At 40.8% G+C, this 27,688-nt stretch overlaps 1 protein-coding gene across 5 annotated transcripts in view; it reads left to right on the top strand.

Moving 5' to 3' along the window:
* Nucleotides 1-27,688, top strand: part of PTPRM (protein tyrosine phosphatase receptor type M) — an 844,030-nt gene that overhangs the window by 250,634 nt on the left and 565,708 nt on the right. Inside the window, exon 1 of one of the 5 annotated variants that reach the window (XM_054537542.2) lies at nucleotides 4,636-4,840. The exons of the other annotated variants lie outside the window; for them this stretch is intronic. The gene's annotated coding sequence lies outside the window, so the exon portion shown is untranslated. Of the gene's footprint in view, nucleotides 1-4,635; nucleotides 4,841-27,688 lie in introns of those variants that run through there. 5 annotated transcript variants of the gene reach the window in all.

Genomic DNA, 27,688 nt, shown 5'->3' with positions numbered 1-27,688 from the left:
TGTCTAGATGGTCAGTATGGTAAAGTAGAGACAGTGGGCCTGAGAAATTTCCAGTGATTTCTTACTTCTATGGTGTTATTGATATGGAAGAGGGGCAGGGGTGTGATGGGAGGGGAAGGTGGGCCCCTGGCTTGGGCTTCAACCCCAGGCCTATGCCTATGGACATAGGTGAGAACAGGCACTCCTGCTTTTGTGCCCAAATGTTGCATCTCCCAAGACCACCCTGGCCTGCCATGCCCCCTTCCTGTGCCTATAAAAACTCTGAGACCCTAGCAGGCAGATACACAAGCTGCTGGATGTCAAGAGGAACACATTGGCAGAAGAAGATAGAAGCGGCTAGATGTTGAGAGGACGTTGAGGGGAGCACACTGGCAGAAGAGCACACCGACAAAAGAGCACACCGACAGATGTCATCAACCAGTGGAATGACGCAGAGTTTGGCCAGGGCAGAGGAGAGCCCAGGCCACTGAGTGGCTCATCTCTAGGGGAAAAGCATCTGCCTTCTGGCTCCCCCATCTGCTGAGAGCTACTTCCACTCAATAAAACCTCGCACTCATTCTCCAAGCCCACGTGTGATCTGATTCTTCTAGTACACCAAGGCAAGAACCCTGGGATACAGAAATCCCTCTGTCCTTGCAGTAAGGCAGGGGTCTAATGGAGCTGACTAACACAAGCTGCCTATGGACAGGGGCTTTAGCTGTAAACATTCATCCCTAGACACTACCGTGGAGTCAGAACCCCACAGCCTGTCGGTCTGTATGCTCCCCTAGAGGTTTGAGCTGTGGGGCACTGAAGAAGCAAGCCACACCACCATTGCACGCCCTGAGAGGGGGCAAGGGAACTCTTCTCATTTCGTTTTGAAGGGGAAGGGGCCTGGAGCGGGAAGCAGGCCCTCCATGAAGGACTTTTCCCCAAGAGGCAGCCAGGAGCCATTGAAGTGATATATAAAGTGGATGGTCTCATGTTAATTTGTAAAGTCACCAACCCCTGTTTGTGAAGTGCGTTGCTAATAAATACTTTTGCTTTATCTTAAGCTTGGGTGAGACTGTGCAGTATCTTCTGGGAAAGACATGGAGGGGTCTCTTGTTGTGCCCACCTGTATCCAGCTTCCATATTAGCTATATCCACTCTTAGCCAGATGCCATACTGAATGGCAGTGGGAAGCTTTGTCCTTGGAGGTGCCTGCCACAGGTACGTCTGCAGAGGTACATTAGTTCCTTAGCTGTGAGCTGCAAGGAGGCCCTGGCCGGGGGTTGGTGAGGGCCTGCTCTGCTCAGAGGGTCAATTAAATAACTAGGTTCAAGCTGCCGTAGCTCATTCCAGTCAACAGGCACCTCTAACTGAATAAAAGGTCATTATCCTAGAATGTGGCCTCTGCAAGTCTTCAGACAATAACCCCCAAATCCATTTGCTTTACACAAACTTGCTTTACTTTTATTTTTGTGTGATTCTTGAGGAGAGAACACTTAGAATCTGTTGGCAAGACACTGATTTTGACTGTAGAGGTAATTATGATGACAGACACCCCAGCAGCTTTATTGCTGGAAACTGGCCCCTTTGAGGCACCCCCAGTCAGAGTGTGTTCCCTGGGGAGCCTCGCCTCTTCAGTTCAGAAATGTTTCCCTGGAAGGTTCCAGGCCTCTTATGTTGCCAGGCTGATGATCCTCTGGGCACAGCCACCTCCCATGGGTGACTTCCCCGGAAAGCACCAAGGTGGCCTCGCCTCTCTTTGGCTTCTCTCATGGCAGCTGGGCCCTTTCCATTGATTCTTTGCAGCACAGAGACCAAACTGCCATTTGCAGCCTGCCTTTGCCAGAGGCTCAGCTGCTGTGGAGGGAAGTGCAGCATGGAAATAGAGCAGCAGGTCAAGGTCTACACATGGGCTCTTCTGCTGGCTCCCACCTGCCTCCCCCGGCCCTGGTCAGCTGCCCCCCAAGGACTGGGAGAGTTCCACAAGTCAGCCTGCCTTGTGGAGCTACTGATTACAGAAAGAGGAGGAAATTCTTCTGTAACCCCAATTCAAATCCCACCTCCTCAATCCCTCCTAGGACTGATCTCAGTGTTAGTGGTGGAGAGAAAACCCATCTGGTAGAACTCACTCTCAGCCCCAGGACGTTGTTCTGGCTCTATGGCTTAGCAAGGCAATCCCATAATAGTCTACCATGGACACTCTCCATAGTCCGGGTTCCTTGGAGTTAAACAACACCTTATTGGGTAGTATGTGAACAGTCTCATCCAAGGTGGGCTGTGCCATGCAGGGACAGTTGCTTTTCAGTCCCTCTCCAGTTAGAATCTAGAGAAATATCTCTCCAGTTAGAATCTAGAGAAATATCACTGTGAAACAAGGAAAAGACATTCTTGTTGCCGAATGTGATAATGTGGTATAGATGCCTATGTAAAGTAGCCCTTTTTTTACTCATAAGACAAATACTTAGAATTATGATGGAATATGGTGGTTTCCTCTTATCCACAAGGGATATGTTCCAAGTCCCCTAGTGGATGCCTGAAACCACCGAGGCAAGTACCGAATCCTATATATACTATGTTTTTTTCCTATGTATACATACTTATGATGATGTTTAATTTATAAATTGGGCACAGAAAGAGTTGAACAACAATAATAATAAAATAGAACAATTACAATGATTTGCCAGTATCACTAGTCTTGTGCTTTGGGGTCATTATGAAGTAAAATAAGAGTTCCTTGAACAGAAACACTGCAATACCCCAACAGTTGGCCTCATAACTGAGCTGGCTACCAAGTGACTCATGGGCAGGGCAGGTAGTATCTACAGCGTGGATCTACTGGTCAAAGGGATGGTTCATATCCTGGGCAGGACAGAGTAAGATAGAATGAGATTTTATCACACTGCTTAGAACAATGCACAGCTTGAAACTTATGAATTGTTTATTTCTGAAATTTGCTGCATGATATTTTTGGACCATATTTAATCATGGGTAACTGACACCATGGAAAACAAAGCAGCAGATGAGAGAGGACTACTATATTGCCACATTATAAATATATCTGCTTCAGATGTGACTCCAAATATAGTTCTACTTCCTTCCTTCATCAAATAATATTTTACTTTTATATTTATTGACATCACCTTGCCCCTGATGTGTACTTTTAAACTATGCTTTACCTCTCCTCTGAGGCTCAATGCTTCTTGTCCCCCATCAAGTTTCACAGGAGGTGTGTGTATATCCAGAGCTATTGAAGCAAACTCTAAAATATCTCATCCACTTCAGAATGCCTGGCCTGGGCTATAATGTGGAAATATGCTTACCTCCCCTTGTGATTTATTTGAGTCAAAACAATTTCTAGCTATAACATTTCCATTTATAGTGACTGAGAAAAAGGGGCAGCATTATTGATAGAACTCATTCATTTGCATTTGACTTGAGAATTTCTATTCTGATTGGTACTTTGTATACTATGAACTTATGGACTGATATTTACAATTTCTCCAATAGATAGAGTCACCAGAGAATCTTGCATATAAAATGGGCACAGAATATTTGTAGGTGTAGTTCCGTTGTTCAGGCTGTTTGATGTGTTCTGTGGGTGGGAGAGGAGTGTTATCTCCAGCTTGTTCTGCATTGTCATTTTTTAAGGCGAGCCAAGCATTCTGAAGTTGCTTTTGCTTTCATTACAACCCTTAGAATGAATTCTCTCAAGGCCTCTGCGGACCTTGAACCAAACCCACCTGAATAAATGGCCAAATTCTACTTTGCCTTCTTAGTTTTTGTCCCTGTCACCTGAAATGCTCAGCCTCTCATGGCTTCCCTGGTGTCACACACTCGTGAGCCTATTCTTGGCCATCCCCTCTTGTTTTCACACTGCCTTTTGCACTTCCTTTCCTGCCACAGCTGTGTGCTGTGGGCCAGGCTTGCTCTCCAGGGAACATTTGTTGTATAGTCTCTGTGACATCCTGTGCAGTGTAGGATGTTCAGCAGCATTCCTGGCCTCTGCCCACTAGATGTACACCCCTCTTGACACTCAGAAATGTGTCTAGACATCGCCACGTGTCCTCTGGGAGACAAGAGTCTCCCCTGGTTGAGAACTGCTGTCCTAATGTTTCTCACATTTGTAGTATCCATTCTACTCTTGTTGCCCTATTCAGGATTTAATATTCTGTAGCCCCAGGATGCTTACAAAGCTTCCCCATGCAGAAACTCTCTTCCCTCCACTCCCTGCAGAGACGCAGAATAGAGCAAGCTGACACTGTGGTGTTTCCCTGGGTGAAAGGTTATTTGGAGACTTCACAAGTACAGACTAAGAAAACAGAATGATGGTATTGTGGGGACATGGGAAAGGGGAATGCCTGCATTTCACACGTTTAGTTCCACAAACAGAAGGATGCCCATGGACAGGGGTGCCCAGCAGGCACATATAAATTCAGCCTTGGTGTGATCATTAAGTGTCAACTTGATTGGATTGAAGGATGCAAAGTATTGTTCCTGAGTGTGTCTGTGAGGGTGCTGCCAAAGGAGATTAACATTTGAGGCAGTGGACTGGGAAAGGCAGACCCACCCTCAGTCTGGGTGGGCACCATCTAATCAGCTGCCAGCGCTGCTTGAATAAAGCAGGCAAAAGAAGTTGGAAGGAGCAGACTTGCTGAGTCTTCCAGTCTTCATCTTTCTCCCGTACTGGAAGCTTCCTGTCCTCGAACATCAAACTTGAAGTTCTTTGGCTTTTGCAGTCTTGAACTTAAACCAATGATTTGCCAGGGGCCATTAGGTCGGCTTCCCTGCTTTTGAGGTTTTGGGACTTGGACTGGCTTCCTTGCTTCTCAGCTTGCAGATGGCCTATTGTGGGACTTCACCTTGTGATCGTGTGAGTCAGTACTTCTTAATAAACTCCCCTTCATCTATACATCTATCCTACTAGTTCTGTCCCTCTAGAGAACCCTGACTAATATACTTGGACGAAAGGGGCCCAAAGCCCTAACCTGCTCACTGGATGGATCTGTCTTTATTGGCCCCTTGCACTGGCTGTACAAGAGCCAAAGGAGTGAGTGCCCTCTTGTCCTTCCCTCTCTAACGTGCATGTCTTCCATCCCCACTCCTGGTCCACTTTCAATGTCATCTCACAGACAAATCCCTGGTCTTCATCCGGGCCTCATTGTGGTCTCCCTTTCTAGTGCCCCTGAGGTCAGAGCACCATTGTTCTTGCCTGAGCATTACCTGGACTCTGTTATGAGCTAGTCCCACTTTCCTGTGCTGCATTTGGGACATCACTGTTCAGAGAAAGCCTCTAGAGGAAGTAGGGTCTCTCACTGTTTTGCGGGTGACATCAGTCAGGAGAGTGCGCACCGGTCATGGTGGGGACACATGAAACAACTCTGTGGGGTCTCAGGCGCACCAGGCAGCCCAAGAGCAGGTGGACGTGGTGATGTGGTTGGATTTTCGTGTGTGTGTGTGTGTGTGTGTGTGTGTGTTTTCCTCAGTAGCATTTTCTTTATTTGTAAGAAGAGATCTTTTAGCATTTTATAAAATTACTTTTATTGCTCGTTTTTTCCCCTTGTAACTTTAAGGGTTTCCTTCTCTCTTCTTTTTCTATTTACTTATTTTTCCTATTAGTAACTGCTAGACTATTTCTATCAGCAAGGTACATTTTTAATATAGTTGTATTTTCTGTTTTCCTGTCCAGTTACTAAGATTAAAAGCTTTCCTTTGTCATTAATAATGGAACAAAACACCATCCAAACTGTGGTTAAAACATGGTTTTCTTCTGGGATGTGGTAAAAGGAGAAAGCCCTCATCATCCCAGCATGCTTTGCCTAAGCTGACTTACAACAGAGTTGTGCCCTGGCTGTCAGTGCATGAACTCTGGCCCCAGGGAGGCTCTCTGGGTAGGCAGCGTTACTCAACATGGTGTTGGCTGCTTGCTGGGGCTCCCAGGATGCATGGAACCTCTATCATATTTTCCAGACTTAAGCTTCTCTTCATGGATTTACACCAAATGCTTAAACATGTCTGTCTGTTTTTAAGATTTGGAGATATTGGCCTTCTCTTAGTTCAACTAGCATCAAGGCTTGCTGCATTTCATGTGCAGGGCCATCAGTGCTACTGGGACCAGCATTTCTGTCCAGCAATTAAAGGAGGAAATTGCCTAGGAAGAAGTGGCTGGGAGCCAGGAGGCTGAACTAAATAGCATTCCAAATTAGTTGCAATTGTCCTAAAGAGGAAATTGTTAAGGCCCTGGTTGCCAAACTGTGGGCCAAGGCTCCCTGGAGTACTCCCTGGAGTACACCATGTTGTAAGTGTTCACGTTTTCAAGGGAAACACAGCTAGGTACCATGCAGAGTACTACTATGAGATTGCTTAGACTTCGCTATTTAATAAATGGAATGGATAGGTCTTGATTTTGGCATGGGAGTACCATGAAAAAAATCACTGAAAGGTAAGAGCACTATGAACTGAGAAAGTTTGGCAACTTCTGCTCTAATGGGATAATGAAGGTTTTTGAAAAGCTGAGGATATAGCCAGGTGTTTGTGAGGGATGGAGGATAGGTGTATAAAAGGATGTGAGGGAGGAGAAGACACAGATTTGGAAGATGGATAATTGGGCCAAAATGACTCTTAATTTACAAGGAATAGAGGTTGGCTGATCCCTATGGTGCCATGGGCTGGCAGCTCATTATGTTATCCCTGACATACAAGCCCCGAGGCTCCCATCCCCTAGAAATAAGCACCACCCTAAGCCCCTCAGACCAAGCGTTTGCCTCTGTTTTTACCTTGGCATTTATTCATTCAGGAAATATTTTTTCGGTATCACCTGCATGCTAGGAGCTAGGGAGATGGTAGTAAGCAGAACAGATGGAAATTCCTGACATCTTGAAGCTTATGTTTTTCTAGAATAATATCGAATGGGACATAGTTGGTGTTTCCTGTGTGCCTGGCATTGTTCTAAAAGCTTTCCATATAATGACTCATTTAATCCTCACCACACTTATTCCATAAGGATGGATAGGATTGCCATTTACATGTGTCTGGTGTTAACAGTGACTCTCAGAGCACCTTGTTGCTTATCCTCATTGGATGGCATCCCCGCCAACCTGATATTGGTCGAGAGCTCAGGTACAATAGCAACATTCAGAACCTCTCTGTGTCACTGAGTGAGGCTCTGTTAGGTGGTGTGAGCCTGCTCTGTGTTACCTTGAAGAAAGCTACACGCTGCATATTGACTAAGAAAACTTCTGTCCTAGCACATCTTCATCTCCATATGTGAGATTTATAAAACTTATATATGATGAAATATTTAAATTCAATGGAAGCTACATTCACAAAATGGTAAGCCTTGCTTTGGGAATATCCCCTTTTAACATGCCTTTCTAGGGCTTGCTCTTCCCGTACAGCAAGCTGAGTAGTACTGGCACTGCCACTCAAACAAGTTTCTGATCATAATGAAGAATGGCTAACTTATTAGTTGTGCTATCCTGGGATGTCAAGCATTGTTAAATTTGAAAATGTGAGCTGGACATAGAAAAATGGTTTATTTCATTTATTGTGAGGCTCAGTTGTTTCCTTGAAAAGCAGAAACTAAGAAATTAAAGATGTTAAATATTTCATGGTTATAACAAATGAAACTCCCATGAAATAAAAGAGTTCACATTGTTACTTTATTTTCCAATAATGAAAGTACCATTTGTTCATCATGGAAAATACCGAAAATTATCAAACAAAATAAAAGTAACTCCCATCATATTATCCAAAGAAAACAACTTTTTGTTGTGTTTCCTTTTACCCTTTTTCTGGGCATAGATAAGCTTCCATTTTTTTAAATTAAAAACTTACTGTGGGCTAGATGCAGCGGCTCATGCCTGTAATCCCTGTGTTCAGGGCACTAAGGTTTGCTTTGGAGCAAAGTAAAATAAACATATGTTCCCTGTTAATACAGGTATAAAGAAAGGCAAATTACTGTGTCCCTCATCTTAAAAACAAGCACAGTACTTTCCTTCAATCATACATCACTCTCGACTCTCCCGTCTGCCCCTTATTTTTCTTCTCATAGCTGTCGAATTGATTTCATTAAAGATAGCTGTGGCCTTGTAGCCCTTCTGGATTTTCTATTAAAATTCACCTAATGGTAGAGGTAAAATAAAATGTGCATCTTCACCCCTTCACTGTAGCACTCCCCACAGCTGTACTCTGGTTTACAAGACTCTCCCATTCTCTTGAGAGCAAATTATTTGAGGTTAAGGACTTAGCGCTTATCTGTCTTTTTACCCTTGGAAAATAGTGAATGTTTAATAATGTTTGCATCTTCCTGTGAGAGCCTTCGCTCCAGCACATTAATGATCTTGGGCACCGAGCACCAAAAATCACCTAGATTTGTACATCAGAAGCCAAAATGCAATCAAACCATACACTGAATGTTCAGGGAATCTGTCTTATCTTTATCAAGGCTACTCGGCATGGTTGAACTGGTAGTGTTCTGATTTCCCATGTGAGCACGTGTGCCCATGTCAATACATGTATACATCCGTAGTGGACATGTGGTCCATGATTGTCAGGAGGCGTGGTTTTCTCACAACTGCTGGCGTGATTAATTACTTACTAGAAAGTCCACCCACATATTCCACTTGTATTGTTACAGGGCTATTTACCAGATACTTCAGGGGCTTTAGAGAGGCACTGGATAATGCCCGTGACCACAGGCGTTTCATCATCTGGAGCAGTGTGAGAGTGGCAGACGTGATGATCTGAATCAGCAATGGCTGATAATCCGAATCATTTGGGAAGTTTTTTTAAAAATTGTGCTTGTATAGGTGTGTAAATATGTGCATGTGTGTATAATGTTTATACGTGGTCCTATCTCATAATTAGTAAAGTCAAATGAGGCAGGATTCTAGAATTTCAAAGCTTTCAGGATGGTTCAGATGAGTAACTAGTTTTGGGGACTAATGAGTTAGAATTCTTAATGCCAAAAAAAGTTTGTCAGAGGGCAAACTGAAACCTGGAAGTGACAAGAGGGCCACGTCTCATGCTCCCTCATGTGTGCTGCGTTGCCCTGTGTCCTGCCACTGCTGAACCCATGCAGGGAGGCGCTTCATTTATGAGTGAGGTGAAACTGCGTTGAGAGTGGCGGAAGTGCGCTGTGCAGTACATCTGTGTGAAGGGATTCTGTATTTTTCTAGACTGAGATGAAAAGTAGGAAAGAACTACAGTGAAAGAGATTAGTCAAACACAGAAGCAGTGTACTAGAAGCTGTCTGAGGAAAGCTGGATTTTAGAACTAGTCCTACTGGTCCTACAGCTGATATAGTACCTGTGCTGCATATATTTAGTGTTCTTGTAAAGGTAAATGAGGGAATAAGTATGAGCAAAAAAATTTTAAAGATAAAAACGTTTACACAAATGAATGATGGCATTGTATAAGTATTGCAATAAAGAACCACTTTTCTTCTGTCTTTTTTTTTTTTTTGGTCTGGCCTCTAGTTAGAGTTCCAATAGTTTACATTCAGTGCTGTTAATTCCCACATATCAAAGATCTGCATTTCCTGTAAATACCTAATTGTATTTTGAAATTGAAATGATTTTTGGATAATCTGCCATTTGGACTATCTGCATCATTTTTATCATAAATGATGGAAACCTGAATATAGATGATGATAACAGTGATATATTTGTGACATATTTGTATGGTTCAAAGCACTTCTGTTGAGAGGAATAAACAAAACAACATACATAAATGTTAGAGACATTTTTGTGCATAATATTTTCAGGAAACTTGTATCTTATGTACATAATAATTACATATTTACTTTCCTTAGAATTCAAGATGACACTCTTCACATTCAAGATAATAATAGATGCACATTTGATATCCAGGGAAATACTGTTATATTCTATCCTAGCTAATCAACATATTTGTATTTCAGAGATGGGTGGCCAAAACTAGATTACTAACTTAAAGTGACATTTTTACATGTTGGGTTTATAGATAGGTGGGATATCCTTTCAAAAATTATATATGTAAATAAACAAAACATAAGTTTGTGTTATATTATTGAAATATTAAAAGCATGGCTGTGAGATTGCTCTTAAAGATATCTTAAGTCAAGGTGACCTATAAATCTCACAATAGTATAAAGGATCTGCAAGACCATTTGCAAGACTTGTTAGTATATGTGAAGCTTATGAAATGAAATTCTTTCATTTGGTCATATAAAAACTTTCATGTGATACTTCCAAAACATTTCTATTTTAGCAGAAATGAGATTGCTCTTTCTTAGAAAAGGATTTCCTAACCAGAGTCCTCCTGTATTAGGAATTGGAATCTCCCTCCCTCTATCCCTCCCTCCTTTGTTTACTTAAGTGTCTATTTACTTTCCCCCCTTTTTTGTGTGTGTCAGACATTTCAATGTTTGAGTATTGATTATCCTCATTTTTTCAATGTTCAAGTGGTAATTACATTATTTAAAAAATATTGTCTTGTACTTTTTGGAAAGGATGTTCTAGTTAACTTGGAGCCAAGTGGCATACCTCCTTTCTCACAACTCTTGTGAGTTAAAATCTCATTAATCTAATTCAATATACTTCATTGTTTTGGTAAATTTAATATAACAGAATGTAGTAATGTAGTATATTTATTCTCCATATCCATTCCCTTTCTTTCACTTCCCAAACCCACATTTCCTGTGGGCCCTTCCCCTCTTACTGGGCATGTGTTTCAGGTGGAGCCCCATCTCTGCTGGAGGAGTGGGACACTCCTCAGGGCTGTCCAACCAGAGCCTCAGTTTCCCCCAGCCATGTGACTGGTTCAGAGGTAAGAATGTGACTTAGATACCACAAGTCCATGTAATTCCATCTCCCTGTGTACACATTTACAGAGAAGCACCACTTAACAAGGGGGATATGTTCTGAGAAATGTGTTGTTAGGCAATTCCTTTGTGTAAACACCACAAAATTTACTTGCACAAACCTAAATGGTATAGCCTACTACACACCTAGGCCATTTGGTATAGCCTATTGCCCCAACCACCGTCATGTGTATGGTCTGTCACATGCAGTCTGGTGTTGACAGGAAAGTCATTAGGCAGTATATGACTTACCTATGTAGAGATTGAGTTCATCCAATCAGAGTGAATAATGAGACGTATGTCATAGCTGCTAGGAGGAGATACGTTCTGTTTCCCAAGGGCCTTGAATAGGTCGCATAAGGCCCACTGAAGCTGCCAATCATCCTGTCTAAAGAGACAGCAGCCCGTGGAGGGCAAAGCTGAAGGATAGAGAGGTAAGTCTGTGTCCTTCCTCCAACACACACCCGAAAACATTTTTACCTCTGCACTTGTTATTTACCTGGTCCAATATATTTCCCTTTTGGATTAACCTAGTTTGATTTTTCTGTAACCACTGAACAGAAGATACTCTGCATTTTGGTTGTTTTTGGTGTGGGTTATGGAGTTTATCTTGAATTGCTCATCTCACTACTTAAAAATGTTGAGGGCAGTGAAAAGTTTTGTAAAAGAAGGGGTTAAGTATATTTTGTGATGTTCCAGAATTGTGTCAGGCAGAGTTATGGTATAAGATGGAGATGATTTAAGGTTTTTGAAAGTTTTGGACAATCACAATCTTACTGCACTTATTTTTTGAGGAAAATATACACTGTTTTTATTTTCAATAAGGGCTAGATTGCAGTTCTTAACTAGTAGCAATGGTCTTAAATATTGCCAAAGGTTATTTATATTTTACTTTGAAATAAATCTCTTGGGGAGCAACTCTGCCTTTCTTATCATGTCAGTCTTACATCAATAAAAAATATATTTATTTTCTGAACATTCCAAATAGGCTCACTGACTGGCAGGGAAAGACTTCCTGAGTTATTTTTTTTAATGCAGACATAGAACATTTATCACATTTTATTCTAGCAAATCCTCTGAAGAAAATCATTTTTGTTTTTCATAACCATTTTATTTTTTCCAAATATCTTTTAATTTTTTAAAAATTGTTATGGTACATAGTAGGTATGTATATTTAAGGAGTACATGAGGTGTTTTGACAGAGATGAAGTGCATAACAACCACATCATGAAAAGGGGTATACATCCCCTCAAGCATTTGTCCTTTGTGTTACAAACCAATTATACTCTTTTAGTTATTTTTAAATGCACAATGCAGTTACTATTGACTGTAGTCACCCTATTGTGCTATCAAACACTAGGTCTTATTCACTCTGTTTTTTTGGTATCCATTAACCATCTCCACCTTCATCTCCATTTCCCTCCTAACCCCCCATTACCCTTCCCAGCCTCTAGTAACTATCATTCTACCCTCTATCTCCATGAGTTCAATTGTTTTGATTTTTAGATTCCACAAATAAATGAGAACATGTAAGGTTTCTCTTTCTGTGCCTGACTTATTTCACTTAGCATAATGTCCTCCAGTTCCATCCATGTTGCTGCAGGTGATAGGATCTCATTCTTTTTATGGCTGAATAGTACTCCATTGTGTATAAGTACCACATTTTCCTTATCTGTCCTTCTGTTGGTGGACACTTATGTTGCTTCCAAATTTTGGCTGTTGTCAGGAGTGCTGCAACAAACATGGGAGTGCAACTATCTCTTCTGTAAGCTGATTTCTTTGCTTTTGGGTATATATGCAGCAGTGGGATTTCTGGACCCTATGGTAGCTGTAATTTTAGTTTTTTGAGGTACCTTCAAACTGTTCTCCAAAGTGCTAGTACTAATTTACATTTCCGCCAACTCTATATGAAGGTTCCCTTTTCTCCACATCCTTGCCAGCATTTGTTATTGCCTGTCTTTTGGATATAAGCCATTTTAACTCGGGCGAGATGATATCTCATTGTAGTTTTGATTTGCATTTCTCTGATGACCAGTGATATTGAACTTTCCACATGCCTGTTTGCCACTTGTATGTCTTCTTTTGAGAAGTGTCTATTAGGGCTGGGCGCGGTGGCTCACGCCTGTAATCCCAGCACTTTGGGAGGCCGAGGCGGGCGGATCACGAGGTCAGGAGATCGAGACCATCCTGGCTAACACGGTGAAACTCTGTCTCTACTAAAAATACAAAAAATTAGCCGGGCGCGGCGGCGGGCGCCTGTAGTCTCAGCTACTCGAGAGGCTGAGGCAGGAGAATGGCGTGAACCCGGGAGGCAGAGCTTGCAGTGAGCCGAGATAGCGCCACTGCAGTCCGGCCTGGGCGAAAGAGGGAGACTCTGTCTCAAAAAAAAAAAAAAAAAGAGAAGTGTCTATTAAAATATTTTGCCATTTTACTTAGATTATTAGATTTTTTTCCTATAGAGTTGTTTACGCTTCTTATATATTCTGGTTATTAGCCCCTTGTCAGATGGGTAGTTTGCAAATATTTTCTCCCATTCTGCAGGTTGTCTCTTCATATGGTTGATTATTTCCTTTGCTGTGCAGAAGCTGTTTAACTTGATGTAGTCCCATTTGTGCATTTTGGCTTTTGGTTGCTGGTACTTGTGAGGTATTACTCAGGAAATATTTGCCCAGACCAATGTCCTGGAGAGGTCTTCTGATGTTTTATTGTAGTAGTTCTATTGTTTGCAGTCTTAGACTGAAGTCTTTAATCCATTTTGATTTGATTTTTATATATGGTGAGAGATAGGGGTCTAGTTACATTCTTCTCCATATGAATATCCACTTTTCCCAACACCATTTATTGAAGAGATTGTCTTCTATCCAGTATATGTTCTTGGCACCTTTGTCAAAAATGAGTATACTGTAGGTGTGTGGATTTGTTTCTGGGTTCTCTATTCTGTTCCATTCATCTCTGTGTTTGTTTTTAATGCCAGTCCCATGCTCTTTTGGTTACTATAGCTCTGTAGTATAATTTGAAGTCAGGTAATGTGCTTCCTCCAGTTTTGTTATTTTTGCTTAGGATACCTTTGACTATTCTGGGTCTTTTGGGGTTCCTTATACATTTTAGGATTTTTTTTTGTTTCTGTGAAGAATGTCACTGGTGTTTTGATAAGGATTGCATTGAATCTGTAGATTACTTGGGTAGTGTGGACATTTTAACAATATTGATTCTTCTAATCCATGAACATGGAATATGTTGTAATTTTTTGGTGTCCTCTTCAATTTCTTCAGTAGGGTTTTATAGTTTTCGTTGTAGAGATCTTTCACTTTTTGGTTATATTAATTCCTAGGTATTTAATTTCATTTTTGGCTATTGTAAATGGGGTTACTTTTGTATTTCTTTTTCAGATTGTTCACTGTTGAACAATGTATAGAAATGTATAGAAATGCATATTGATTTTTGGCCAGGTGCAGTGGCCCATGCCTGTAATCCCAGCACTTTGTGAGGCCAATGTGGGCAGATCGCATGAGGTCAGGAGTTTGAGACCAGCCTGGCCAACATGGTGGAACTCTGTCTCTACTGAAAATACAAAAATTAGCTGGGCATGGTGGCAGGTGCCTATAATCCCAGCTACTCAGGAGGCTGAGGCAGGAGACTCGCTTGAACCCGGGAGGCGGAGGTTGCAGTGAGCCGAGATCTCACCATTGAACTCCAGCCTGGTCCACAAGAGCAAGGTTCTGTCTCAAAAAGAAAAACAACAACAACAACAACAACGAAAGCAAATGCATATTGATTTTTGTAGGTTGATTTTGTGTCCTGCAACTTTATTGAATTTATGAGTTCTAATAGGTTTTGGATAGCATCTTTAGGTTTTTCTAAATATATCTATCATCTGCAAAAGGATAATTTGACTTCTTCCTTTCCAATTTGGATGTTCTTTATTTCAGTTCTCTTGCGTGATTATTCTAGCTAGGACGTCCAGTACTATCGTCAATAACAGTGGAGAAAGAGGGAGTTCTTGTCATGTTCTGGATCTTTAATATGATACTAGCTGTGGGTCTGTTATATACAGCTTTTACTATGTTAAGGTATGTTCCTTCTGTACTCAGTTTTTTTTATGTTTTTTTATCATGAAGGGCTGTTTGTTAATTTTACCAAATACTTTTTAGCATCAATTGAAATGATTGTATGGTTTTTGTCTTTCGTTTTGTTGATATGATGTATCACATCGATTTTCATATGCTGAACCATCCTTGCATCCCATGGATAAATCCCACTTGGTCATAATGAATGATCTTTTTAATGTGTTGTTGAATTCAGTTTGCTAGTATTTTGTTGAGGATTGTTGATTGTTGCATCAATATTCATCAGAAATATTGGCCTGTATTTTATATATACATATATGTATATATAAATATAATATATGTATATGTAAATATAAGTATGTATATATAAAATACAGGCCAATATACAAGTATATATACATACACACAGACACACACCACACACACACACACATACACACACACTTCCAAACTCATTCTTTCAGGTCAGTATGACCCTGATACCAAACCAGTTCAAAGGTATCTGGTTTTGATATCACGGTCAGTTTGGAAGTACTACATCCTCCTCTGTTTTTCAGAGTAGTTTGAGTAGGATTGGTATTAGTTCATATTTAAATGTTCATTAGAATTCAGCAGTGAAGCCATCAGGTCTTGGCGTTTTCTTTACTATGAGACTTTTTATTACAACTTCAATCCCATTACTCGTTATTGGTCTGTTCAAGTTTTGAATTTCTTCATGGTTCAATCTTGGTAGGTTTTATGTGTCTAGGGATTTGTTCATTTCTTCTAGATTTTCCAATTTATTGGCATGTAGTTGCTCATAATAGCCACTAATGATTTTTTGAATTTCTGTGGTATCAGTTGTAATATCTCCTTTTTCATCTTTGATGTTATTTATTTGGATCTTTTTCTTTTTTTAGTCTGGCTAAATGTTTGTCTGTTTAACTTTTCAAAAAAACAACTTTTTGATTCAATGATCTTTGGTATTCTTTATTTCAATGTCATTTATTTCTTCTCTGATCTTTATTGTTTCTTCTACTAATTTTGGGTTTGGTTTGTTCTTGCTTTTAAATTGTTTGTTTGACATTTTTCTTTTTTTGATGTAGGCACTTACAGTTCTAAACTTTCCTCTTAATACTGCTTTTGCTGTATCCCATAGGTTTTGAATGTTGTGTTTTCATTGCCATTTGTTTCAAGAAATTTTTAAATTTCCTTCTTAATTTCTTCATTGACCCACTGGTCATTCAGAAACATTTTATTTAATTTCCATGTATTTGTGTAGTTTCCAAAATTCCTCTTGTTATTGATTTCTATTTTTATCCCATTGTGGTCAGGGAAGATGCTTGATATTATTTATATTTGTTTGAATGTTTTAGGACTTTTGTGACCTAACATATGGTCTGTCTTTGAGAATGATCCATGTGGTGAGGAAAAGAATGTGTATTCTGCAGCCTTTGGATGAAATGTTCTGTAAATATCTGCCAGGTTCATTAAGTCTATGGTGCAGAATAAGTCCAGTGTTTCTTTGTGGATTTTCTGTCAACAAATACTGAAAGTGGAATGTTGATATCTCCAGCTATTCCTGTATTGGGGTCTCTATCTCTCTTTAGCTCTAATAATATTTTCTTTATATATCTGGGTGCTTCAATGTTGGGCCCATATATATTTACAATCATTATATCCTCTTGCTAAATTGACCCATTTATCATTATGTAGTGACCTTCTTTGTCTCTTCTTGAAGTTATTTTTTTGTTTTGTTTTGTTTTGTTTTTATCTTGAAAGCTGTTTTGTTTCCATAGAGCTCCTCCTGCTCTTTTTTGGTTTCTATGGGCATGGAATATCTTTTTCCATCCCTTTATTTTTAGTTTGCCTGTGTCTTTATGCCTGAAGTGTGTTTCTTGTAGGCAACAGATTATTGAGTCTTGTTATTTAAATTAATGTCGTCACTCTGTGTTTTTTGATTGGAGAGTTTAGTCCTTTACATTCAATGTTATTGATAAGTAAGGACTTACTCCTGCCATTTTGTTATTTGTTTTCTGGTTGTTTTGTGGTCTTCTCTTCTTTCTTTCCTTCCTGTCTTTCTTTTAGTGAATTTGATTTTCTGTGGTGATATCATTTAGTGTCTTGCTTTTTTGTGTGTGTGTAAACATTGTATGTTTTTTGATTTAAGGTTGCCATCAGGGTTGCAAATACTATTGTATAACCCATTATTTTAAGCTGATAACAACACTGTTTGCATAAACAAACAAACCAGCAAAAAGAAAACTAATAATGCTCTATACCTTTTTAATATTTTGTAGTTTCTTTTTTTTTTTTTTTCTGTCTTTCAGAATCCCTGCAAGGGTCTTTTTTTTTTTTTTTTTTATACTTTAAGTTTTAGGGTACATGTGCACAATGTGCAGGTTAATTACATATGTATACATGTGCCATGCTGGTGTGCTGCAACCTTTAACTCGTCATTTAGCATTAGATATATCTCCTAATGCTATCCCTCCCCCCTCCCCCCCACCCCACAACAGTCCCCAGAGTGTGATGTTCCCCTTCCTGTGTCCATGTGTTCTCATTGTTCAATTCCCACCTATGAGTGAGAACATGCGGTGTTTGGTTTTTTGTCCTTGTGATAGTTTACTGAGAATGATGATTTCCAATTTCATGCATGTCCCTACAAAGGACATGAGTTCATCATTTTTTATGGCTGCATAGTATTCCATGGTGTATATGTGCCACATTTTCTTAATCCAGTCTATCACTGTTGGACATTTGGGTTAGTTCCAAGTCTTTGCTATTGTGGATAGTGCCGCAATAAACATACGTGTGCATGTGTCTTTATAGCAGCATGATTTATAGTCCTTTGGGTATATACCCAGTAATAGGATGGCTGGGTCAAATGGTATTTCTAGTTCTAGATCCCTGAGGAATCGCCACACTGACTTCCACAATGGTTGAACTGGTTTACAGTCCCACCAACAGTGTAAAAGTGTTCCTATTTCTCCACATCCTCTCCAGCACCTGTTGTTTCCTGACTTTTTAATGATTGCCATTCTAACTGGTGTGAGATGGTATCTCATTGTGGCTTTGATTTGCATTTTAAACCAACAAAGATCAAAAGAGACAAAGAAGGGCATTACATAATGGTAGAGGGATCATTTCAACAAGAAGAGCTAACTATCCTAAATATATATGCACCCAATACAGGAGCACCCAGATTCATAAAGCAAGTCCTGAGTGGCCTACAAAGAGACTTAGACTCCCACACAATAATAATGGGAGACTTTAACACCCCACTGTCAACATTAGACAGATCAACGAGACAGAAAGTTAACAAGGATACCCAGGAATTGAACTCAGTTCTGCACCAAGCAGACCTAATAGACATCTACAGAACTCTCCACCCCAATTCAACAGAATATACATTTTTTTCAGCACCACACCATACCTATTCCAAAATTGACCACATAGTTGGAAGTAAAGCTCTCCTCAGCAAATGTAAACGAACTGAAATTATAACAAACTGTCTCTCAGACCACAGTGCACTCAAAGTAGAACTCAGGATTAAGAAACTCACTCAAAACCGCTTGACTACATGGAAACTGAACAACCTGCTCCTGAATGACTACCAGGTACATAACAAAATGGAGGCAGAAATAAAGATGTTCTTTGAAACCAACGAGAACAAAGACACAACATACCAGAATCTCTGGGACACATTCAAAGCAGTGTGTAGAGGGAAATTTATAGCACTAAATGCCCACAAGAGAAAGCAGGAAATATCCAAAATTGACACCCGAACATCACAATTAAAAGAACTAGAAAAGCAAGAGCAAACACATTCATATTTTGTAGTTTCTATTTATATCTTCTTGCACAATGTCTTGAAAAGTTGTTATAGTTTTTTTTATTGGTTCATTGTTAATTTTTTCTAATTAATGTAAGTTCATTGTTTATTCTTTCTACTAAATATAAGAGTAGTTTACACACCACAGTTACAGTGTTATATTCTGTGATTTTCTGTGTACTCACTATTATAAGTGAGCTTTGCACCTTCAGATGATTTATTGCTCATTAATGTCTTTTTCTAATTGAGGTAATCCTTTTAACATTTCTTGTAGGACAGATCTGCTGTTGATGAAATCCCTCAATTTTTGTTTGTCTAGGACAGTCTTTTTTCCCCTTCATGTTAGAAGGATATTTTTTTCCAGACATACTGTTGTAGGATAAAAGGTTTTTTTCCTTCAGCACTTTAAATATTTCATGCTACTTACTGCTGGCCTGTGAGGTTTCCACTGAAAAGTTTGCTGCCAGATGTATTGGAACTCCATTGTATGTTATTTGTTTCTTTTTTCTTGCTGCTTTTAGGATCCTTTATCCTTGACCTTTGGGAGTTTGATTATTAAATGCCTTGAGGTAGTCTTTGGGTTAAATCTGCTTGTTGTTCTATAGCTTTCTTGTTCTTGGATAGTGATATCTTTCTCTAAATTTGGGAAGTTCTCTGTTATTGTCCGTTTGAATAAACTTTCTACCCCGATCTTTCTCTGCCTCTTCTTTAAAGGCCAGCAACTCCTCTTTAAGGCCAGTAACTCTTAGGTTTGCCTTTTTGAGGCTATTTTCTAGTTCCTATAGGTGTGCTTCATTTTTTAAAATTCCTTTTTCTTTTGTTTCCTCTGACTGTATATTTTCAAATAGCCGGTCTTCAAACTCATTGGTTGTTTCTTCTGCCTGACCTATTCTGCTATCAAATGACTCATGCATTCTTCAGTATGCTAATTGCATTTTTCAGCTCTGGAAATACTGATTGATACTTTTTAATTATTTCAATCTTTTTGTTAAATTTGCCTGATAGAATTCTGAATTCCTTCTCTGGGTTATCTTTAATTTCTTTGAGTTTGTTCAAACTCAAAGCACAGCTTTGTGTGTGTGTGTGTGTGTGTGTGTCAGAGTCTCACTCTGTTGCCCAGGCTGGAGTGCAGTGGCGTGATCTCAGCTCACTGCAACCTCCACCTCCCAGGTTTAAGCAATTCTCTTGCCTCAGCCTCCTGAGTAGCTGGGACTACAGGCACATGCCACCACAACTGGCTAATTTTTGTATTTTAGTAGAGACAGGGTTTCACCATTTTGGTGAACTCCTGACCTCAGCTGATCCACCCTCCTCGGTCTCCCAAAGTGCTGGTATTACAAGCATGAGCCACTGCACCTGGCCAACACAGCTATTTTTAATTCTCTGTTTGAAAGGTCACATATTTCTGTTTTTCCAGAATTGGTCCCTGGTGCCTTATTTAGTTCATTTGGTGAGGTCATATTTTCCTGGATGGTCTTGATACTTGTAGATGCTCATCTGTATCCGGGCATAGAAGAGTTAGGTATTTATTTTAGTCTTCTCAGTCTGGGATTGTTTGTACATTGACAAGGTTTTCCAGATATTCTAAAAGACTTGGGTGTTATGGTCTAAGCTGTATCTGCATTAGGGGGCACGCTGATCCCAGTAACTCTGTGGTTCCTGAAGAGAAGACTCATGGAGTGTATTAGTCTCTTCTCAGGCTGCTATGAAGAACTGCCTGAGACTGGGTAATTTGTAAAGGAAAGAGGTTTCATTGACTCACAGGTACACATGGCTGGGGAGGCCTCAGGAAACTTACAATTGTGATGGAAGGGGAAGCAAACACATCCTTCTTCACATGGCAGCAGGAGAGAGACGTGCTGAGCAACGGGGGAAAAGTCCCTTATGAAACCATCAGATTTTGGGAGAACTCACTCACTATCATGAGAAGGGTAGCATGGGGTAACTGTCCGCTTTTAATTACCTCCACCCAGGACCCTCCCACAACATGTGGGGATTATGGGAACTACGATTCAAGATGAGATTTGGGTGAGGACACAGCCAAATGATATAGAGGCACCGCTTTAGTGGTCTTGGACAAGATCTGGAAGAATTCTCTGGATTACCAGGCAGAGAGACTCTTGTTCTCTTCCCTTAATTTATCTCCCAAAAATAGAGTCTCTGTCTTTGTTCTGAGCCACCTGGAGCTGAGGGTGGAGTGACACACCCCTGTGCCCACTATCACTAGAATTGCTCTGGGTCAAACCTGAAGCCTGTACAGCACTTGGTCTTTCCCAGGGCCTGTTGTAAGAACTCCCTGGCTATCACCTAATTTCACTCAAGGCCTTGGGGCTCTGAAGTCAGCAGATGGCAAAGCCAGTCAGGCCTGCCTCCTTCCCTGCAAGGTGGAGAGCTCCCCTAGGCCCAGGCAGGGCCAAAGGTGCTATCCACGTGCATGGAATTTGAGTCAAAAATCTTAGAAGTCTACCTGGTGTTCTGTTTTCCTCTGGCTGAGCTGGCACTCAAACCACAAGAAGTGGTTATTCCCACTCTTCCCTCCCCTTTCCAAAGGCAGAGGTGCCTCACCCCATTGCCACAGCCACCATGGGCCCACAGGGAATACTGCCAGACTACCACCAGAGCTCCCTTCAGGCCCAAAGGGCTCTTAAGTCAGCTTGTGGTGAATGCTGCCTTGACTCTTGGATAGCATTTCCGGACTCACCCTTCATAGCAGTATGCTCCCCTCTGGCACAGGACATGTCCAGAAATGCCATGCAAGAGTCAAGTCCTGGAATCAGGGACCCCCAAATGCCCACTTGGTGCTCTACGCCACTGTGGCCGAGGTGGTACCTAAGGTGCAAGACAAAGCCCTCTTCACTTTTTCCCTCTGCTTTTCTCAGGTGGAAGGAGTCTTGCCTCATATAGCCACCACAGCTGGGAATGTGCTGAGTCTCACCTGAAGCCAGCAAGTCTCAGAGGCTCACCAAGGCCCTTGACATAGCACCTGAGTATCACTGCTGGCTATTCAGAACCCTTGGCCTTTCAGTCAGCAGGCAATGAATTCTGCCAGGACTAGGTCCTTCACTTCAAGGCAGTAGGTTCCCTTCTGGCCCAGGGTGTGTCTAGCAGTGTCATCTGGGAGCTAGAAGCTGGAAAGGGGGCCTCATGATTCTGAGCAGTGCCCTATCCTGCTGTGGCTGAGCTGGTATTGTAGATGTAAGACAAAGTCCTCCCCAGACTTCCCCCACCTCTGCTCAAGCAGAGGGATGAGGTCTCTGTTGGAGCCACAGGCTGTGGAGCCTGGGCTTAGGGTAGGAATGATGCCGGTACTTCTTTAGCTGCCCTTGGGGGTGTCTCAGTAGGTTACATGCCACCAGGTCCACTGGCTCTAGGCCCAGTTCAGCACTAGGCCTCACCTAGGAGTTCCAGTCCTTGTGGCCTAGACTGCCTTTCAAGTTTATTTAGGGTTCCAGAGTACTTTAACCTGCTTGAGAGGCATGTGGGAGTTCAAGTTCGGACTGTTGGGACTGGTGATTCCCCTCTTCCTAGGGCTGGTTTAAATGCTCCCTTCGTGGGTGGGCATCAGTTGAGTTTGGTCTGGTTTTGTTTTCTGCTGTAACAAGGCAGCACTGAGTTTAGTGCCTCATGGCTGCTGTGCTCCCCTCTCCCCAGCACACAGAAATACTCTCTGCGCCATGTTGCTGATATGTGTGTATGGGGTGGGGGTGGGGGTGGAGGTGGGGGTGGGAGGGCAGGGTGATGGGGGAGGGGTGGTGTCCTTGGCAATTCAAGACTGTTTTTCCCACCTCTTCAGTGCTTCTTTCAGAGATAAGTTAAAACCAGTTACTGTGTGTGCTCACCTGATTTTTGGTTCGTAAGAAGGTGCCTTTTTGTGTAGATAGGCGTTAATTGGTGTCCTTGCAGGAAAGACCATCCTGCTCTGCCCCCGTCTGAGTTTTAAATTTTATTCTAGATATTTTTTTCAAGAAAAAAGGTATATGTGTGATTAATTGAGAAATAAATTACTTATTGGAGGACACATAAGGTGATTAGGCAAATTCTTCCTCTGAAGGTATCGTATTTTGAAGCGCTTGTTTGCTATCATACCTGGGTGCTATGAGAATCACTTGATAGATCTGCCTCCGAAAGCTGACAGTGTAACTTTCCTGATCTGGATTTCTTAGCATTCTGGCAGGGTCTGTGCTATAAAAGCCATTGGCAGTGTGTCTGTTATTTTCAGGCAAGATTCAGCTTCCTGTTCAGACTTCAGAACTTGCTGTAGCAGGAAATTGACAAATGATCAGAAATGTGCCTTCAGTGACTAGCCTCTGTGATGTTGTGTTTTGTTCAAAGGATGAATTGGCTTTATGTAGAGTAAAAGCCATTGGAAACATATGGTACAACAGTTGGCTGTAGAATTTGTTTGTTTTGTTATAACTTCAGAAGCTGCCACTATTTTGCTTTGACATGCCCTTGAAAATCCAAGATGCTTTGGTCAATGTGTTTGTTATATTAAAACTAACATAAATTTTAGTGGGAGTTTGGTAGTGTAAGACAGGCTTCACTTATTTTTTGTGTGTGTTCCAAATTGACCTGAGATGAAAGGACAAGATGTAATTTGTAAAGTACCGCAATAGAAGTAATTGGAGAAGTTATGTGCAAAAATCAGGCTCATTATTTTATAGTCATATAGCATTGCTTTAAGTTCCTTGAACTGAAAAGCAGATCTCATACAAGGAATTTCTAGCCATGTTGAGCCCATGGTGAATTGTAAGTAATCATAATATAGCCAAAAATGTGTAATTCAGAAAAGATAAAGGGGCTATTCTGGAGCTTTGCTTTTGCATATTGCTTCCTTATAGGAATAGAATAATTGTATTTCTAACTTCAGGTCAGACAGGTTTGGACATTTTTGGCTCAAATCATTTCTTTTTTTTTTTTTTTTTTTTTTTTGAGATGGAGTCTCGCTCTGTCACCCAGGCTAGAGTGCAGTGGCCTGATCTCAGCTTACTGCAAGCTCCGCCTCCTGGGTTCACGCCATTCTCCTGCCTCAGCCTCCTGAGTAGCTGGGACTACTGGGACTACAGGCACCTGCCACCACGCCAGGCTAGTTTTTTTGAATTTTTTTAGTAGAGGTGGGTTTTCACTGTATTTGCCAGGATGGTCTTGATCTCCTGACTTCGTGATCCACCCGCCTCAGCCTCCCAAAGTGCTGGGATTACAGGCATGAGCCACCACGCCTGGCCCAAATCATTTCTTAATGTGAAAAATGATTAGTACTTGATTATTCAGAGAGTATGTACAGGTTTTCTGGCACCACAGTTGCTTAAATACTCTGACATTAGCATAATCATGAAACTAGCCAGTTAACTAGAAAATGAAATGCCTTACACTATTGAAGCTATGAATGGCCCCTTCTAGGTGATTTGAGCATTCTGTACAATGCCATTATGATCTATAGGTTCAGAAATTTTATAGGATGAAACTTGGCTTGGAAGTGGGGTGTGGAAAAGTGGTAGAACAAAACAACCTACTTATATTTTGAAATTTTTATTCTTTGGAGATATAAATATGACAATTTATGTTATTATTATTTTTTCTTTGCTGCTCTCTTTGGCTTTTCTTGTTGCCCCATAACTCAGAGGCTTACTTAGTATGATGGAGTGTGACTGTAGGTCCAGTTCCTTGAGCAGGTGAGGGCACCTGGAGCTGAAGAAGTTGATGACTTAGATCCGTGTTCCCAGAAAAACCCAGCATGTCTGCTTCCTTTTTCTTTTAGAGCCACTTTCACATAAAGGTATGAAAAATATCAGGCTAAATGAACCTCTGGTTTATAAGGTTAGTTTGTAAGTAATAATGAAGGGACACAAGGGTGATGTGAACAATTATGTGAGAACAATAGGTATAAGCCAGGGCTGTTCTGGGCAAAATGGTTGTCACCCCGGTAATAACTAAGATGCTTTGATCATTTTTTCATTGCCTGGCATTATGCTAAGCATCTATGGGCATTAACTCAAGCCACCCAACCAACCAATGAAGTGTAGGTACTATTTTCTTATCCTTATGATGGTTAATTTGTGTCCACTTGGCCAGGTAGTGGTGCCCAGTTGTTTGGTCAAACAGAAGTCCAGACGTTGCCATGAAGATATTTTTAGATGAGATTAACCATTTAAATCAGTGGGCTTGAGTTGAGATTAACATTTAGATAAGTAGACTTTGAGTAAAGCAAATTACCCACCATAATATGGGTGAGCCTCATTCAATCAATTGAAAGCTTTTAGAAAAGAGACAGAGTTTTCCTAAGGAAGAAGGAATTTTCAAGATTGTAACATAAAAACCCTGCCTGAGTTTCCAGCCTGCTTAATTTGGACTTGCCAGCCCCAACACTTACATGAGACAGTTTCTTAAAATCTCAATCAATCTCTCTCTCTGTCTTTCTGTACATATGTTTATATGTGTGTGTGTATATATATATGTTTCTCATGTGTATATATATATATGTTTCTCATATGTGTGTGTGTATATATATATATATATATATATATATATAGAGAGAGAGAGAGAGAGAGAGAGAGAGAGAGAGAAAGAGATTGTATGAGCCAGGTTCCTCTGGAGATTCATGTAGTGCCTTTATATTTCTCATATATGTACTATTGATTCTGTTCCTCTGGAGAAACCTGGCTTATACAATCTCCATTTTACAGATAAAAGCACATAGAGGTCAGTTAACTCAGCTAAAGTCACACAGCTTATAACTGGCAAACATGAGATTTGCAACTAGATTTTTGGACTTCAAGGCTCACATGTTTTACTGTTAAGCTTTATTGCCTCTTAAAAACAAAAAGAAAACAACATCAAGAGAAATCTTTTATGATTTTTCATTCAACTGGCCCTGTCTCTTCTGAGAGTCTCCATTGTTAAGTAGCTGGCTGTTTTCATTAACTTAGGACCCTGAAGCAAAGCATTTGTGATTACTTTGTATCACTGTTACAGGGGACCACAGGCATTTCTGGTCAAGATTCTGCATTCTTTAATTGCCCTTATAGAAAGTTTGTTCAGGGCATGTGAAGGAATATTTCTGTGCAGTTTTAGAGTTTCTGATAGGTGTTTTAGGGGAAGACCTACTCCCAGACTACTAATATATTGTCATTGTCATCGTGAGTTAGTACTAACTCAGATGCGATACTCTAGGCTAGCATTTCCCAAACCTGCTTGAATGGGCTGTTGCATGAACAACGTTGCAACTTTCATTTTCATGTTCCACTGGAATATGGAATTTTTGTATAACATTAGTATTTTGAGGCACTATATATGTATTTGTTATCTATTGCTGCATGGCTCAAAACAACAATCATTGTTATGCCTCTCAGTTTCTGTTGTCTGACATTCAGATAGGACACAATGGGAATGGATTATCTCTGTTCCATCATGTGTGGGGCTTCAGCTAGAGGTCTCAAGTACCAGGGCCTGGAATCATCTGAAGGCTTGAAGGCTTGTTCACTCACAAGTCTAGAAATTGATGTTGATTGTCAGGTGTGGACCACCTGGGGCTGCTGCTGGGATAACCTACATATGGCCTCTTCATGTGGTCTGGGATTCCTCACAACATGATAACTCGATTCCAATGGCAAGCAGCTTGAGGGGGCAGGTGGTCACTGCTGCACTGCCGTTCATGACCCGGCCTTGGATATCATGCAGCAGCACTTAGCCCGAAGTTGTAAAGACCCCACCAAGTTCATGTGAAGGGAATGTAGACCCCACGACTCAGCAGAGGAGTGTCTGTAACTTTTTAAGAAGAGCATGTGTAACAGGATATATATTAGGGTGGCCATGATTGCAAAATACAATGTCAGTATCCTCTTACCATAAGAATTCACATCGTATGCTTCCTACATGTAAAATACACTCACTTCTTCCCCCAAGATCTATAAATCTTATCCTCATTGGGATGTCAGATCAAAGTCTAGGATCTCAGCCCTTAAATCAGGTTCAAATATGGAGGAGATATTTTCATTGTGGATTTGCACAGGTTCTCAAATATAGATCTTAGTCTGAAGATCTGTGAACTAAAGAGACAAGTTATCTCCCTCCCACCCCTCCAACATGCAATGGTAGGACAGGCAGAGGAGAACTTTCATGTAGAGCCTTCTGTTCAGGAAGGGCGGAAACAGAAGGCATGCAGGAGTCACTGGTTCATAGAAACTCTGAAAAACCACCTGGAATGTGATGTAATTACTTGACAAGGTCTCAGTCCTACTGCCTAGGAATTTTTCTCCATAATTCTTGACTTCTGTCTGAGTCACTCCTCCTCTTCCCTAAGAAGTGGCCAGTTTCATTGGGTAGCTTTCCCAGTCTGATTTCTGCCTATAGTACTGTTAGCCTCTTTGTAGTCCAAAGGTCTATTTTCATTATAAGTGTCTCTGTCCATTTGGGTCTGAACTGGCAGTGTTTCTAATGGCAGCGTCAGACCAATTCCTTAAAAATCCTGTGGATCTCCTGTGAATCTTACTGAGGTTCATTTTGTTAGACAAAATTCACATTCATCAATCTCTTTGAAATAAGCCCTTGAGATTCTGCTGAGGGATTACCCTGTTAAGGTTTTTATAGACAGTACTCTTAATAGACAGGATCTATAAGGTATGCCCGTAAGATTCTTAGCCTTTTATCTGAATGAACAGTTCTCTGAGGCACTGACTTAACATGTTTCTGAGATTTTATTAAGGGCTTTTATAGTGTACCCTCAGCTTTTAAGAGTTGTTTTCCAGGAGGAATTCATGATCTATCATAGATGAGTATTAAACTAGAAAAAGTATGTGTTCCAAAATTACTTTTTTTCTGAACAAGAATGAGAATATGGCTTTAATTGTGTTCAGAATTGTTGCATTTCATGAGCTTGCATTTGCTAAGGTGGATTAATGTATGATATCTTTGAGAAGTTCATGAAAACCTGACAAATGTCCGGGTCAACTTATGCTTTATATAAGTTAGCTTGTGTGTTCAGTCACTTTTTTTGTGAAG

This window comes from Pongo abelii, chromosome 17, assembly GCF_028885655.2.
Source record: "Pongo abelii isolate AG06213 chromosome 17, NHGRI_mPonAbe1-v2.0_pri, whole genome shotgun sequence".
NCBI lineage: Eukaryota > Metazoa > Chordata > Mammalia > Primates > Hominidae > Pongo > Pongo abelii.
This window is presented reverse-complemented; position numbering and strand designations above follow the sequence as displayed.